We start from the raw sequence: 14,851 nt of genomic DNA, 5'->3' as shown, positions 1-14,851 counted from the left end.
AACCTATGGGAGCAGAAAAGAACAGCCTTTTCTTGCAAAGATAGCAGCAGGCCTTCATGATTTTTAAAAATAGAACAGGCTCTCCGGAGCTGACTACAAATTGATATGATGTGGAAATCAGAATTGTCTGGCAGTGCCTGGAAAGTGGAGAACTGTTTACTCAGGAACTGCAATATCGACTGTTCAAACAACCTGAAGGGACTGTTGGGTTCTGCCTGCGGTGCCAACACAGACTGCACGGTGAGCTCAGTGGCAAAGGAATTGTGGAATCACAGAATGGTTGGGGTTGGAAGGGACCTGAAAGATCATCTCATTCCAACCCCCCTGCCATGGGCAGGGACACCTTCCACCAGCCCAGGTTGCTCAGAGCCCCATCCAGCCTGGCCTGGGACACTTCCAGGGATGGGGCAGCCACAGCTTCTCTGGAAAGGGAGATTTGGTTTTATTCTTCCTTGGTTTTACATGTCCTTAACTACACTGGTGCAGGACAACCAGATCTTATTCCATTTTTTTGGGTTTTTTTGCAGTTACTGTCAACCAGACTTATCCTTAAGAATAAAATGAAAGCAGATGCAGCACTCTCATGCTGCTGTTTTTCTGTGCTACCACTTCTGTAATGCCCAAATACCTGGATGACTGTACTTTTTCAGAGGTGTGCATGATTAATGACATACTTGTTTTAACTTGAGTTGTTCTTTTCAAATGCCTTCCTGTGGTTCTACCAGCTACAGTTAATAACAGGAGCTAATTCAATGTGCTTTCTGGTAACGACTGCAACCCAAACAGCTCAATGGGGGTGTGTGAATACACAGACCTAATTCTGATTTCTGTTAAATGGCACTCCAGTGTATTACTCAGTCTCTTTCTCTTTAAATATGCTTTCTCATACATGCCTTTTGGAGAATAATGCAAAATATTTAGTCATATGTAGGCATGGCAAGAGTTTTTTGCTGTGTTTGAAGAAATAATAGTCAAGGGTGAAATTGTACAGGTAAGGCAGGAATGTAAATTCCTTCTCTCTCTTTTCCCAACAACTGTAACTCTGAAGGCTTAGAACTGCATAAACCTGTTGTTCCTGGAAAGCAAATGCCCTTCACACACTTGAAAGGAGGAAAATGGTGGGCAGAACTCTGAAGATCACCGTCAAAACTTTTCTTTTATATCAAACTGCTTTATAATTTTAATTTCACTCTTTTTCGTTTACGTATCAACATGTTTTTGCAGCACTTACGTTTCAACACTTTGGTAGAGCCTAAAGCACTGTTTTTGTGAACTGAAGAGGGAGTAATTCAGGGTTGAATTTGAAGATATTATTATTATTTTAAAGGACACTTCCAGCCAGGGTGCTGCTTGCACTGATTTATGAAAGGCGAGCTTTTTTTTCTTGCTAGAAGCCAAACACCACTGCCAGATTTACACAGGTTATTATAGAGCTGTAGAGGACTCCTGATTAACAGCGATGAGAGGATAATTGGGACCATCTGACCCAGATGTGGTAAAAAGCCTCCCTTAACTTGCAGCACCTGACCCTCCTCACTGCTCTGTCCAAAACAAACATACCTTTCACCACTCCTACCTCAAGGCATTTACAGATCCATCTGTACTTTGGATATGATGGTGCATCTTTTTACACTGTGGCCTTAAAGCTCATAATTCATGGTGGTGCAGGCTCCCTGTGTATCACTTGTTACCCAAAAGAACTGACTGAAATGTTCTGACCTTGTTAAAATGACAGATGTATCTCCTTGGAGATAAAGACTCAAAATTTGAAGGCTACTCTTTCCATATCTTTTTTTTTTTTTTTACTTTGTTGCTAATTGTTAGTTCAACAGAGACAGAAAGGGATTTAATTTCAAAGTTTTCCTGCTTTTAACCAAGATGCTGCTTTCCTGTATTAAAAAAAAAGCAAACAACGACCAACCCCCCCTCCCCAATTTTTTGAAAGCAAATTTCACTCCTTTTTTTTTTTTTTTGTTTTTTTGCTTTCCTTTTTTTTTGGTTGGTTGGTTGGTTGGTTGGTTTATTTTTTTTAAATGCTCTTTCTCTGTAAAGTTTTTGTCGGTGTCATGAAGTGCTTTGTGCTTCCTGAACTTCCATTTAAACACGGGGTTGCTCTTGGTTCACGTGAATTGAGACGTAGTTTTTGTAGCCCAGTAAGCTGCAGAACACCTGTGAAGAAAATAAAACATGATTTAAGGAAAAAAGATTTGTTACCATGCCAATCCTGTTTTCCTTCTGTGTGAGTGGAAGGGTCAGAGTTGTTTTGGAAATGTGTGACTGAAAGAGACCACCTGAGTTTGAAAGTAATTTCTTATTCTTCCCAGTTTTCTTCTCCTGTACTGCAGACTATTGATTAATGAAATTTCGGGGAAAAAAAAGCAGATAATCAAATCAGACACTTTGCAATCTGATGTTGTAAGAAAGCTGTTGCAAGCAAAGGAACTCAGGTCTTAATCATAGAAAGGGATTTTCCCACCTACAGGAGCTAAAAATCTTACTCTTCCCTCTGTGTTTCCTCCCTACCACAGAGTTCTTTGCCTGTGTGGTGTTTATTTCCTCGTGATCTGAGATGGACATTGTCACCAGTGGGACTTTGCTGGTTTGGAGGTGCCAAGCAGATTATGTAGCACGTTGTGTGGAACTGGTTGTCTTGGTTCCCCTTGCAAAGAAAGTCCTTTTTTGTGGCATCTCTCAGTAGAAACTCTTGAAAACTGCAAGTTTTGTTGGTGGTTTTGTTTTGGTTTTGTGGTTTTTCATTTGGTGGTTGTTGTTTTTTGTTTGTTTTTTGTTTTTTAGTACAATATGCTTGGAAGCCCAGGTAGCAATTTATAGTGCATCCCTGCTGAATATCCAATAGGGCTGGCTTCCTTTCCTACTGGTTTGACTCAATATTCCTGTATCTCTTTGCATTTTAACATGCGAGGATCTCCTTCTGCAAGCGTGTAATGGAAATGCAGCTCTGGCCTGCGAGGCTGCAGTGTGAGAACAAAGACGACTTTAGTATTTTCCTTGGGACTTTCATAAAATAAAATACATAAAACATCTCCATTAAAATGTCTGGATTGATGAAGGGAAGGGGGGAAAAAAAAAGGCGCCTTTTCCTCCAGCAGTGGCTTGATTAATGGATTTATTGTTTGTACAGATTTTGTCAGGAAGCCATATGGCTTGAGGAAAACAAAGAGGAAGTGGCTGATGTTGGGAATCTGATTTAATAGGGGTCCCTAAGGACAGAATGTGGCTCTTATCCTCCCTCCTTCCCACTCAGTTTGCAAAGTGGTCTGAGAAGAGCTTTAGGGCTTCAGTGGAGCAGCAGATAAAGCGGCTCTGTTTGGGTGGAAGTGCCGGTCCCTGCTGCTGGAGCAGCGTCACAGCCTCTCCTTTCTCAGGTTAAGAATCCACTCTTCTTTGGCCAGTGTGTGAACTATCCTGGATCATTAACCAGAACAGCAACTGAAATGTTTACTCCTTGTGTATTGGCAGTTGATCAGTTTGTTAAAGATGACTATTTAACATCTCAAAGCTGAGCTTTCGTAGTTTGGAGTGTGAGATGATATTTCTCTCCTCTCTACTGCTCCTTCCTCCAGCAAAACTTGAGCATATGTGCCTCTGGATTAACTAAGTCACCATCTGTATCCTAAAACCAGATTTATTTTCCTAATCTAACATGTGTATAAGTAACTGGGGCTTAAGCACTGGTGATGTAAGCTGATGTGGTGGGTTAAATGGATGTTCTGCATCTTCTATGACCGTTTGACTCTAGTTATGGCTACCTGAATAAACCTAAAGCAATGATCTGTGTTGAAACCGGAATAAAAAATTGTAAGGATTTTTAACAAGCATATCTTATGTCTGTGAAATTACAGCTTCTCAGCTGAGAGGCATAAACTCACCACAAACTGTTATGGTCCTTTCAGAGCTGAAGTAAAAGGCCCCTGTGATGCACCACTAGCAAATGTTAGTGGGTCCACAGAGTGGCAAGCACAAAACATCACAAAAACTTCTTCTGCCAGCTCAGGAGTTTAATTAATACTGGTCTGTGAATGCAAGCTCCATATTCAGTCAGTGGTGGTGGAAATGATTTGATATGAGGTTTTTGGAGCTCCTGAACATCCTATTACGAAGTTTTTGGCCATAATGAGAGAAGCAATTACTCCTGTAGGGCTTTGGTGCACAGTGTGCATGGTCTAGTGTTTTACAACAGGCAAGGCCTTTCTTTAAGAGGTTTTTGTTGCTTTCTGAACTCTTATGGCATTCTTGTCCTAGAGTTGGTATTTAACTGCATCTTTTCTTATAACTCTGAGAGATACCGGGAGAGAATCATTTTGTCTGGCCAAAATTTAGCGTGTCACAACAGTGGAAGAGGAGATGCCTAAATACTAGAAGTGGGTTTTTCTGATGTGGATCAGTTTTTTGTGCTAAAGTTCCAGTTTAGAGTTACAGGTAATAGATAAGTTCCTTTTAAAATAACCATTCAGAAAGCCTTTGGTGATGGATGTTGGAAAACAACCACCTCTCCCGTGCTCTCCTTGGCTGTGAGATAGTATTAGGTCATGTTTGTAAGTCTGTCACAATGATGCTGTTAAACGTGGCTGTAAGTAAGCATCCCTTCCAAGCTGATTATTATTAACCTTAATCAGCAGTTTGGGATTTGTTACCCTTTGCCTGCTTTGTGTGACTGTTTATGCATTATTGGTTGTGATTCACTACTCCAGGGTATGCAGTTTCCGAGAGCACTTGGAGGTTTTTATGCCTGGAACAGCTCCAGTTTGAGGATTATTTTCCTTAAAAAGAAAATTAGGAAAGGTTATTTTGCAATCTCCTACATTTACAGTTTTAGCAGCGGTAGATGCTCGTGACCAGCTAATACAGTGCTTAGTTTTTTTTCGTAACCTTCTGGAAAGCTGTTGAAATGTTGTTTACCACACTCGGTTAGTGTATATTGGAAAATGTATAAGAAGCAGCAAATTAGGTTCAGCATTCCCCATTTCTTTTGAACTAACTCTTTCAAAATAAACCATTTTTATGTAGCAGGCTACATAGATCTACAGATGGTGGGTGAACACTATTTTTTTTCCATAGCATTGAAAGGGAGGAGTGGGAATAGGGCTTTATCCTCAAGAAAAGGTAGTTTTACTAGACTGTAACCATATTTCAATTCCTTTCTTCTAGGAACTGCCCCTGTCAGCAGAGTTGACACCTGTGCGTGGAGCAGCAGGTGGCTCTAAGCCCACTGCTTAAAGAGATCTCTGTCTGTCTTCATCTGCAGGTAAGTTATGAACAGAAAGCTTCAAATTGGGCAGCAGATCTTCAGGAAGAATTTCTTCACTGAAAAGGGTGGTGAAGCATTGGGAGGGGGTGGAATCCCCATCCCTGGAGGTGTTCAGGGAACAGCTGGACGTGGAGTTGCCCTCAGCTCTGCAAGTCAGGCATTGCCAAAACTCCAGAAAAGCAGAGAGGAAAAGTAAAGCAGGTAATGGTTTTCCTGGCAACGTGATTAATGTTTGGTATCAGAAATATCTGAACTTATAATCCATTGCTATAAAAATACAGACTGTCAGACTACATATTGGTATGACTTTTTTGGGGTGGTTTTTTTCCCCCCTCCAAGCCCCTTGTTTTATGATGCAGATAAAGTTGGTGAAGCAAGTGAGAGAAACTCAGAATGGAAGTTCTTCTCTGGCTTGTCACCATTCACAGGCTTTGCTTAAAGCTGGTTTGTCTTATGTGCACACGTCAGCTTTTCAGTGGTAGACTTCTATCTGAGTCACACCTCGCTGTGTTTCTGTCTGTGACTACCATTCAACAGCTCCTTCTATTGCAAACACAGTTATCTGGAGTGGTATTCCATTGATAACTGCAGCAAGTGAGGGAACACCTCACCTTTAGTACAACTAAAGAGAATAAAATTCTCTGGTCGTTTGCCAAAATGATAAGCTTGTCTCTTGCTGGAGTTCTGTGTATCAGAAGTACACACGGGGATAAAGGTTCAACAGCTTTATCTTACTGCAGGAAAAGCTGAAACAAACTATTATTGCTGATTCTTCCAGCTGCGTAAGGAAAGATGGTAATATTGCACAACCAAAAGGATTTACTTGCGTTGTCCTTAATGTAGTGTAGAAATAGAAGTACTTCTGCACAAACATAAAACACACCCTGTGCTCTGTAGGAGCTTTCCCAAAGTATAGCACGTGTGTGTATGTGTAGCATAAAAAATGCTGTGTTGTCCTTCAGTCTGGCTTTAGACACTGTCTTAAGCTGTCTTGTGTTTGAGAAGGGTGTTTTTGGTTATTCCTAGGGTACTTTCAGCCTCACGTAGGCATGTTATGTGTCTCTCTTTAATATACATCAGTTGGTCGCTCTTCTTCTAAAACAAACACATTCAGGGAAGGAATTGCTGCCTGCAACCAACAGCATGTTCTTGCTAAAGATTATGGTGGTTCTGCGTGGTGGAATAGTACCAGCAATGAAGATGGCTAAAAGAGGGGGCAGAATTCATCAAGACATTGGTCTCTCACCTCTCCCATGTGGCATTTAGCCAGAGCACTTGTATGTTAACCTGTAACTCCAGGAAACTTGGAATGCAGTGGTGTTTGGGCCAGGTTTTCTTCCACCGAGTTAAAATATTGAAGAGTTTGTTGTTGACTGTCTTTCAATAAATTCCTTTCAGTGGAGCCAGTTTGTGGCTGCCTGCCAGGTGACTGCAGTGTCACTCCTTTATTTGTCACTTTGAAACAAGTCATGTGAGTTACGGTCCTTGAATGATTTTATTGTGCGAGAACAGCAGGTATGTGCCTGCTGCAAATTCATCAGGATGGTGCTTGCCCATCCTCACATGGGGAGAGTCGCTTATTTACCTCCACTGGTTTCCAATAAAGCAATTTGGTTTCTGATCATAAGCGTCACTAATCTAATTTGTTGTTATGTGACTTTATTTTGCTGCCTATTTTGGAGGCATGGGACAAAGGGTCAGCTTGTAGTGTGTGGCTTATTAAAACATTGTGTATATATATATATGAAAAAATCAGTGGTTTCTACATCTTTTTGATGCTCTTTTCAGCCTGGTTCCCTCTTCTTGAAGAGAAAGCAGTAGAACTGAAAAATGCTTAGAGGAAGGTAGTAAAGAAGAGAGATGTGAGCAATTCAACAATCCAGGAGTTTTCAGTCCAAAAAAAAACCCCCAGCTTAATGTGTGTGGGAAGCCTATGAAATGCTGAACGAGGTGAAGGCAAACAGAACTTGTTTTGTTCATTCTGGCAGCACAAGAACCAGTGGACATGGACTAAAGCTGGTCAGAACCTAGATCAGAACAAACAAACAAACAAAAGCAGGTGATTTCATGCTGCAGGAATTAGATTTGTAGAACTGCTTGCCATGAAGCTGTGGAGACTGATGAGAGGAAGAGAACTCCTGTGGGTGATAGCAAACACAAATCACACCTTTGGTCCACTGTGCTTCCTCTCCCAGCCTTTGGGTGTTGTAGATCCTCTGGAGTTGTCTCTGTGACTTTGAAAGCAAGGATTTTGGGGGGGGAGCAGTAGGTGGTTCAGGGCCCTTACACTTCTTCATGAAACTTTCAGTTGAGAAGTTAGAATTTCATTAGAATTTCAGTCGTGCCTCTACTTGATTTCAGAACAGGAGAAACTTTGGTGAACATTTTTCTTTCATCCCTTCAACTATGACAAGTGGACAAAAATCCACTTTTTTCCTTTGAAGCTCAGTGTAGGTCTAATGACCCTCTAAATTGAATTAATTTGCACAAAGTCTTAAATACAAAACTTGTTTTTTGAGGGGCGTTTAAGAGGCATTCAGTATTTTTGCTCAGTGTTATTGGATTAATCTTCGCTGGTGGCATCTACTGAAAGAAATTAATAGATGGGACAAGTTCCTGGGTGCTCTCTAAAAGGATCTGTGCTTCAGGGAGAGTTTTTCTCTGACGTGCCAGTGAGTTCTGGTTGAGGTGAGAAATAATCTCAGAGGAAAAGTGCAGCCTCTCACATTTTCATTGCTTCCCTTCCTTACTGTTGTGCACACCTTCTACTGTCTGGGTTGAGTCAGCATAGGAAAAAAAAAAAAAAACAGTATTCTTCTGAGAGTGGTATCACTGGGATCCTTGACTCTTTCTGCATTCTTTGGATTACAAGAGATACTTTTCATCTCTTGTCTCTCTTGAGTTGAACACTGCACAATGTACCTCTTGTTTCCTTGCTGGCTGTGTTGCACTTGTTCAGACTGGTGGGATGGCAGAGCTGAAACTGAAGATTCCATGACTTGTGCATCCGTTTCTTTCCTCTTCCTTGCTTGTTCACATTTTTATTACATGCAGCTTCTTGCTTTCTCAGGAGAAGAAGCTCATGAGGCTTCTTTTCCCTCCCTTTCTTTGTCCTGTGCAAATCTGTCCTTATGTAAAACCTGGATTTTATATCCACATCTGAGTGGTTTGTTTACATTTGGAGCAGCAGTACTTCAAGTTTTTGGAATGCCCTTTCCAGTTGAATTCTGTGACTGTGGTTCTGAGGAAGCACACAGGTGTAATGGTTTAAAAAAAAAAAAATTAAAATTCTACCAGTGGGGTTTTTTTCAGGGTTGAGACTCATCTTTTGCTTGCCAACCAAGGGCAAACTGAAAATGGAATGTAAGTGGAGACAGCATGTCTGGAAAGAAGGACAGAACCATTGATAATGAACGACAGGGAGGGTGGTGTGTGGAAATGCCACTTACATGAAGAGACAGGAATCCCCAGCTTTTCTGCTTCAAAAATATTTGATTCTTGAGACATGGCTTGCCCTGTCCTAGCCCTGGGTGTTGCAAGCAAACCATCTCAGACTTTTCTGGGGTTTTTTTTCCTATGAATTTATTGAGCACTGGCAAAGTTTGCATCCTCTCACTGCTCTGCTTCCCGGGTTGTTGTTTTCTGATGGGATCACGTGTTTCCTGTGGACTCCTAACTTTAAATTTAAAGTTAACCTGGTTTTTATTAATTTATTGATCACTAGGGAATCCTGCAGTATTCTAATCTTCACAGTAGCAAGATGTAGATGACCTCACCTGAGGAGTGTTTTAATGATTCACTGTCACTAAATATTTGAGAGGAAAAAAATGTACCTATTACCCAACTTCTAACAGGAGCTGAAAGTTTTCCCACTTTATTCACTGCTGTGTAAACATCAAAATGTAGCTTTCCCAGCCTGCAACTGCAGAGATAGTATTGTTTTTTGCACTAATTGCAGTGCACATTAGTCATTTCTTTCTCTGGCAGGAAAGAAACTCAGCTTTTTTGGAGGCACGTCGTTCTGATACAATCTTTTTCTCTTTGTTCCGTGAAGGTTTGGCAAGTCTGGAGGCTGCTTCCCACAAAGGATAGCTGCACAATGTTTTAAAATCAGAATTTCTAGGCTTTAAAGAAATAAAAGTTCACCTTTTGAGTTGTAGTTGTTAAGGAAACATGCTTTAGTAATTGATATTTTGGAGCGAGGAGGAGAAAATAGCAGCTAAATGAAGTCAGATTTAGATGCATCTCACTTTTCAAATCTGCAGAGAACTCACAAATACCTCCAAATTAATATTCAGAGCATTCATCACTAAATATGTGAATGCCTGTCTTACTTTACTCTGGAAGTCTTTGTACTTTCAAAAGTAATTTCAGGTTTCTTTCGTGTAACCTTTCCTAGATCTGAGGAGATTTCTAATTGAAGTCTTGAAGCTTCTCCAGGAAGCAGCAGAACCACACAGCTTGTCACAGAGCTGGCCAAGCCTGACACCTGTCACCTGGAACAGGATTATTGCATTTTGGACAAAGCATCCCTTTGAATTCCATGTAGCAAGGCTTTGGGTTTTTTTTCACAAAAAAAACCCCACCCCAAAACCCAAAACTAAACCTGATGACCCCTGTGCTTTCAAAGGAAACCAAAAAGGTTAAGATTCCAGATTGCTTCTAAAAACAGATATTCAGTGTGTCTTTTTGTCCTGGGTGAAGAATTATTATTGTTTTCAGAGTGGTCTTTTTCAGTTCACCAGCAAAGTTCTTTTCAAAACACAAAAATTAAGGATTTCTTTTTGGTGTTTTTTTTTGTTTGTTTGTTTGGTTTTGTTTTGAGGTTTTTTGTTTGTTTTGTTTTTTAAACACACAACCTGCTTCCCCCCCTCCCCTTTTCAGCTCCCTCTTTCATCCCTAGGCTTTCCCATCAATTTGGATTATGAGGAAGGATGGGAAGTCAGAACTCATGGCATTGTGTTTTTACTTTACAGATCAGCGGTGAGCACACTTCTAAGTAAGGTCAAAGCCTCTCCCTTGCCAGAGGGCCCTTGAATTGGCGTTTTTACCCCAACCAGACTGCAGGATTGTCTAAGCTGAGTCCCCTCAGTTGGGGACACTGGGACAGGGGTGCCCAGCAATGGCACAGGAGGAACGGGCAGGAACTGATGCCCAAGGAGTTCCAGCTGGACATGAGGAGGAACTTCTTTGCTGTGCAGTGACCCAGCACTGAGCAGATTGCCCAGAGAGGGTGTGGAGTCTCCCTCCCTGGAGATTCCGTGCCATGTGCTCTGGAATGACTCAGCTTGAGCAGGGAGGTGGGACCAGATGACCCACTGTGGTCCCTTCCAGCCTGACCCATCCTGTGGTGCTGCTCTGCTTTTTAAAGGTGTTTGTAGCCAGATCCTCGCTCTCAAGAGGTGTTATGTGCATGCCTAATTTCCCTGTGAATCCATCAGTATGGATGAAGTGAAACTGATGTTCCAGCCTCTTCGGGCTTGGGGCTCTCTCCTTGTTTGAGTGGACAACAGGAGCTTGCAAACTGATAGATTACACAATAAAGATTGGCAGTGTGTCTTCTTTTGCCACGTCCAAGAACTTTACTTGCAAAGTACGGGCTCCATCACTGTTAGACTAATTTAGTATCATAAAATATATTGCCAGTAATTTGCTGTTGTTAGTTGAAACAGAGATACCTTGTTCTGGAGCGTGCTTGGGCAATGGATGCTTAATTTTGTTGCCAACCTTTATCATAAAAAAGGTGAGAAGAGATAAACTAAAACATAGCTACCGTGTGTATATAGAGCCCACTCCTCTTCTCCAGGCTGGACAAAGTTACTAGATTTTACTGAGGTGTTTCTAGAACCCTGTCTATCCAGAAAGGAAGGCAGGTAATAATTACTCTGCTCAAACAGAGGGTTTTTTAATAAATGGGAGAGGAGTGACTGTATGGTGATGGTCATTTGTGGATAGGTTTGGATAGTTTTCCTCTGCAAATAATGCTCTTCTGTATGGTTTTTATCCTGGTTTAGAGAGGCTCAAAGAGTGTCATGTGGCTGTAATGCTACTTGAAGAGGAAATGCTGTTAGTGCCTTTTCTGTGACACAAATCAACAGGTTATTTTGTTGCCTCTGGTCAAATTGTTATATAAATATTAGAAGACTTGCATCTGAAGTAGGTAGGAAGCTGAAAATTGTTGTTCTGCTGATGGGCCTGTAAGGATGGAAGCGTATTTACCATTTTAAAGTGCTTCCAAGCATGATCTGGATGGAAGCAGCTCTAGCTCAGCTCCTGGTTTTGCCTGTGCATAGGTGGTGCAAGCTGGTGGCACAAATAAATGTACGTGGTAGTACAGACTCTAAAGCTAAAATGTGATAAAAATGCCCCCTTTTTTTTTTTTTTCTAATTTCTTGGTTGTATTTACATGCTCTGTGTGCATTTTGACATGCTTATTTCAGCACATGAGAAGGATCTTTGCCAAGCAGTGTTATCAGAGGCTTTCAGGAGGGTTTGTGTAATTTATTGGTTGTGAAGCACAATGCAGTGTGGGAGTAGTTCCTTGTCAGATAAAGTTGTAAATCTTTGTCCACTATTCAGAACATGCAATTCCCTCTCTCCTACACCCACTTTAATCACCTTTCTTCACAGAAGCATAAAGTGTTGGCTAGAATGCCACAAAAGAAGTTATATATAATATTATATGTAATATTCAATAATCCCACAAAAATCCTAGAAGTAGTACTGATAACTTCCAATGAACATGTGTAATGAAAGCTTTTTTGGTGGGATTTAAGATTCTATTTCACATCTTGCCATTGAAATCTACTTCAGAATTTGAGAGGAAAAGAAATATCCCCCTTTCTTGTTTATTTTGTGTCTGAAACACCTTGTAGAACAAGTACAGTGGTTTTATTAGAGGGAAATAAAGGAAAAGGACATCAGCAGTGTATTGTGCAGTTGAGGGTTCAATCTCTCTGATATACCCATAAAAAGTTTCTTTAGAGGATTGAGGGTTTTTTTTTTTGGGGGGGGAGAGAATTTTTCAGGTGGAGGATAAAGGTGAGGAGTGAATCTTTGCCATTTTCATAGCTGAAGAACCCCATATTTTCTTCGCTGTACAAAACCCAAAAATTAAATGAGAGTTCAGGGAACTCTTAGAAAAATAAGTTGTAAGTAGCTGCAGTTTCCATCTCGCAGCTCGTGTGGCCTGAGATAGAAGAAAATATAGATTTTCTGCGAGTAACACATTAAACTTTCCATTTTCAGTTCCAAGTGGGGATATAAATCTCACCCTGCACGTAGCTGATGCAAAAGCTGGGGCTCAACTGAAGGCAGAACTTTATCTGGAAAACACAGGCAGTAATGCAGTTTTACAGTGGAATCTGAAATGCCTTTGCTTTCCTGGGAGATGTGTCAAAAGCACCCACAGAATTACTTAAATCACCATCTTCCATTTACTGTCTCGGTGCTCGTAACTTCCATGTTATGGAAGTGCTTTTCAGGGAAAGAAAAAGAGAGAGATTTTAAAATAACATGGAAGGGGACCTGTACGTCATAATCCGTCACAAGTGGTTTAGATTCTTGTTACTGTGACACGTGAAGTGTGCTGATGAATCCGTCACTTCTGATATTACAAAACCAATCCCAAAATCTGAGAGATGCGTAGCCATGGTAAAATAGGCTCTTGAGCCTCAGCAGAAGTTTAGGAATAATGAGATCAGGTGCTTTCTAGTCACGTGGATTGTGGTATCCACTCACTTCAAAGCTTGTAGGAACGTCTAAGATGGTGGGGCTCTTGGGGGGCAGTTTATTTCTTTTTAAATATAAGTCAAGTGGCGCTGATTCCTCCTAAAGACTAACAAAACTAAACTGAAGCTGCCATCTCATCTCCCCTTCCATGTCAAAACCACAGGGGGCATGGATGCCTTGGTAAGCTTGGAGAAGTGGCTGTGATGCTGAATTCCCTGGTTTTAAGGCAGGAGGGTTGGAGTGCCACAGTGCTGTTCCCTGAGCAGTTGGGTTTGGCTTTCATTGCGTTTGCCATTGAACAAAACTTTTGCCTCAATACTCTCTTCCTGACACCTGACACTTGTCCTACTTGGATGGATTCCTCCCTGGAGCGAGAGGCTGTGCCTGTCTGACGGCTTTACATGACAGGCTCCCCTGGCAGCGATTTGTGCTGGACTGGCTTTTGAATTGAATTAAGGTTTCCTATTTTTTTAATTAGGCTTTACGCTGCCTTTTAGTGTTTCCCGTCTTCTTCGGCTTTCTCTCGCTGCAGTGAGTGAATACCTGTGTGTAATGAATGAGTCATTTTGGCCTCTGAGCTGATTTTCATGTTCCCTGGGGATCGTGCAGGGGATTTGGAGTGTGGGGTTTGGGGATTTTTGAGTGCCAGTGCTGGCTAAATACTGAGGCTGTAGATTGACCCGTGCAAGAGGTTTCCTGTAGTCTCTACACAGGTATTGCCTGAGGCCAGTTTAAGGATCTGGGAGCCTGAAGCTCAGTCTACACCTTTGCTGGTGCAGTTTTAGTCTCTTCCCACGTGTTCTGGCAGTGAGGTGGCACTAACACCACAGGACATAAGGAGGTTAAAGTTTTGTGCAGCTCTCGTAACTTCTATGCTAAGAAAAACTTCTTCATGCTGGACTATTTGAGAAGTTTTGGGGGAAATCTATCATCTTTTCAGCAAGGATACAAACAATGTTGCTCTGTGGTGGACTCCTCCATTGGGGAAAACGAGTGATTTTTACTTTTTTTTTTTTTTTATCATTGTGTTTGGGCCAAGGCAACATCCTTGGCACTTCTGTCTGACAGAGACAACTCCAAGGTTAAAACTAACCATAGATTAGATAACTTGAGTTGGGCTTCAAGGTGAAATCCTGTTTCATAAAGTACTTGAAGGGCAACTTGACCTCTGTGAGAAAGTTTAAAAAAAAAAAAAGAGAGAGACAAAGAAAGTGGAGCCTGAAAATCACCCACCAATTATTTTGTACTACACACCACATTTCTCCTCATCTTGCAACATCCCAAGGAGTGTTGGCAGAAGCGAGAAATCCTAATAGTTCTCTTTTAGCATAACAGGGCTGAAAGTTTAGCTGATCCCACTGCTCCTTGGATGCTGAAAGTGGGACTTCTTAACACTTTGGACAGTCTTACTTGATCCACAGCTTAAATGCTGCTTCAGGGAAGCCAAACACTGGCTGTTTGACTTCCCAGTTGGTGTGCATGCGTTTGTAGTAACCTGTTCTTGTGTGCTGACAGGCAGTAAGAGCAATTTAGGATAGAGAGAACTTCTGAGATGGGACTGAGATGATCCAGCCCTTGTCCAAAGCACGTCCTAAAATGGGACTGATAACACTGCATTGCTTTGGAGTGCTTTTTTTTTCCAAAACCTGCTGTCCCTGTGGTGTATTTCATTCTATTAAAATACTGAAAATCTGAAAGGTTCTCAGTGAATTAGATGTTCAGTTTATTCAGTGTGAAGGTGTGTCTGTGTTCAGATTTTTTCCTTCTTGTGGCTTAATCCTTGGAGAATGCTAAAATGGTTGAGGTTTGCTTCATGATGGTTTAACTTTTTCCTGTTAATTGAGTGACTGA

At 41.3% G+C, this 14,851-nt stretch overlaps 1 protein-coding gene across 2 annotated transcripts in view; it reads left to right on the top strand.

The window, feature by feature from the left end:
• The first annotated feature begins 5,169 nt into the window (after positions 1–5,169).
• RASSF8 (Ras association domain family member 8) overlaps positions 5,170–14,851 on the top strand; it is a 48,985-nt gene continuing 39,303 nt past the window's right edge. For both annotated transcript variants that reach the window (XM_027898523.1, XM_027898522.1), the window contains exon 1: positions 5,170–5,266. The gene's annotated coding sequence lies outside the window, so the exon portion shown is untranslated. The remainder of the gene's footprint in view (positions 5,267–14,851) is intronic.

This window comes from Empidonax traillii, unplaced genomic scaffold (genome assembly GCF_003031625.1).
Source record: "Empidonax traillii isolate 1590-97213 ecotype Southwest subspecies unplaced genomic scaffold, ASM303162v1 scaffold601:size890739, whole genome shotgun sequence".
Classification (NCBI taxonomy): Eukaryota; Metazoa; Chordata; class Aves; order Passeriformes; family Tyrannidae; genus Empidonax; species Empidonax traillii.
This window is presented reverse-complemented; position numbering and strand designations above follow the sequence as displayed.